The sequence below is a fragment of the Macrotis lagotis genome, chromosome 5, assembly GCF_037893015.1.
Source record: "Macrotis lagotis isolate mMagLag1 chromosome 5, bilby.v1.9.chrom.fasta, whole genome shotgun sequence".
In the NCBI taxonomy this organism is placed as follows: Eukaryota; Metazoa; Chordata; class Mammalia; order Peramelemorphia; family Peramelidae; genus Macrotis; species Macrotis lagotis.
Window position 1 is genome coordinate 84,273,126 of NC_133662.1, and position 2,507 is coordinate 84,275,632.

Genomic DNA, 2,507 nt, shown 5'->3' on the forward strand with positions numbered 1-2,507 from the left:
ACTGATCAGATGTCCACACTAAGTCTGGTACAAATATAATGATCCTCTTGGTGAGAAGTTATAAGGGAAGCACAGGGGTAAACTTAAAGAGGGGTTAAGTGGACCAGTTCAGAAATGGGACAGATCAAAACTTCTGTGGTGATAATTAGTGGGATCTGGTCTATATGTGACTGTTGCAGTCTCAACAAAGAAATAAAACAACTGAATAAATATATTGTATTGGAGGGAAATAATTCAAAAATAAAATGAAAAAAGGTCAATTGAAGATCCAACTTCTCTTTTTTTTTTTTTGTCTGACTTGTAATATTCTTACACTCCTGGAATCTTACTTTATTTACTTTTCTGTGTGTTTGTTATACCCCTCTTGGGAAAATATAAATTCCTTAGGATCTGACATTATTTTGTTTTTCTTATTTGTATTCCAAGAACCTAGCACACTGTCTTAAACATAACAGATACTAAGCAAATACTTGTGGTTATTGAAGGCAACTTAAGGAAATCTTAGTTGCTCTGTTTTTGGCACTGAGAACCATAGCAGATGTCTGGATGATTTATGTTCCTCTTCACAACCATATTACATCTCTATAATAGGCTTTTACTTTCTTTCAAAAATGTCTCATCTAGTTCATCTTTCTGTCCAGGTGGTCTGTAGAGTGCGCCAAAGAAAATATTGCTTGTATTTTTGCCTCCTTTTATATTCACTCAAATGAACAAGCCTTGATTTTTTAACTTCCTATTACTGAATTTCCCAACATGACTATACTTTTAATTTATATTGCTTCTCCCTCACTTTTTTAGGGTTTTTTTTTTTTTGCAAGGCAATGGGGTTAAGTGGCTTGCCCAAGGCCACACAGCTAGGTAATTATTAAGTGTCTGAGGCCGGATTTGAACTCAGGTACTCCTGACTCCAGGGCTGGTGCTCTAATCTTTTTTGATTAAGATCCAGTCTTCAAAAGTCATATTCCAGTTATAAGCTGCATTCCACCAAGTTTTGGTGACAATGATGAGGGCAAATATGTTTTTCTTTTATTTTTATTTTTAGATTTCCTTATTGTGATCACCAATTCATTCTGCTTAAAAATTAGTTTTCTCAGGCACTTATCTGAATCTAAATTCAAATTACATACTCTTGCTCAATTTGAAGCTCACACTATTTAAGAGTATAGTAGTAAGTCCATGATGATGATGATGATGATGATGATGATGATGATGATGATGATGATGATATTTGTTCTTCATTATCGAAAACAATCATAACATCAGGGAGATGATGCCATGACAAGCACATGAATTAGATTTGAGTGAGGGAGTGCTATGCCAAGTCACCAATCTAAACTGTCTCCTCCAAAGTCATTTGGATCCAGTGACAGATATGAATCAGGATGACTGAAGATGGTCCAGGATATGAGGCAATCAGGGTGAAGTACCCAAGGTCACATAGCTAGTAAGTGTCAAGTGTATAAGGTGGGGTTTGAACTGCCACCCTCCTATCTCCAATGGGAGCTGAACAGAGGTTCAAATCTAAGCAATGCCTGTTACAGTATTCTGCCACACCTCTGATGAAAGAGGGTCTGGATTGACAGTGACATTAATAAATTTTTTCTACTTTTTTTTCAAATGACAAAAAGTATTTTTATTTTGACATCTGAATAAGTGTTGATTCCTAAGGGCACAGCCTTTGGCATCTTTTCCAACTTATTCATTAGCTTATTGCATTGTACCTTTCTCAGAAACAGATACCATTCAAAAACTTTCTGATATTCTTATTTTTGACTGTAGTGGCCTGTTGGATCAGGGCAGCTGAGTTTGATACAAGTTCAATAGCATTTCCTTCAAGAATCAACTCATCTTTTTGGTCTTGAGAAACTGCACAAGGAACACCTGGTCTCATGCTCACTCTTTGGATATATTTTTCACCCATGAAATTTCTGATTTCAACAAGTGAGCCATTCTCTTGAATAGCAACATTGATGGGGAAGTGATCATACACAGACCTCATCTTGTAACAAAAACCCAAAGTAACACCTTTGATCATATTTTGCACATGACTACGGATTGTGGCAAGTTCTTTTCAATTTCCCCACCACTTCATTTCTGAAGCCTTTTTTTCCTTCTTTCCAAGGAGAATGAGCTCCACATTGATATGGTTGAAATCCCTGAAGAGGATCCCTCTGGGTCTCTTCACAATAACTGTCTAACCCTTCAGAGAAATGTCAGCATTTTCTGGAATGTCCACAGTCTGGTTGCTTAGAATGGTCTTCATCCTGATCGTGAATTGGCCTCATGTATTGATTGGCAGCTCCAGTTCTAGCCAACTTCTTCTGGCCACACTCCTGGGATGTGGGCTGGTTTCCTGGGGGCAAAGTGCCAAGTTGCCTCAGTGGACTCACCTCTGCAGTTCAGAGAGGCCAGGAGGGGTAGGGGGACTAGATGACAGAGAAGATTAAACTCCTGGGTCCCTCCATAGGTTCTCTCAGGTCTTGCAAGACCCCAGCAAATGGTGCTGC

At 38.3% G+C, this 2,507-nt stretch overlaps 1 pseudogene; it reads right to left on the minus strand.

Annotated features, from left to right (window-relative positions):
- Positions 1–1,726: 1,726 nt before the first annotated feature.
- Positions 1,727–2,263, minus strand: LOC141489324 (large ribosomal subunit protein uL6-like; annotated as a pseudogene).
- Positions 2,264–2,507: the final 244 nt, after the last annotated feature.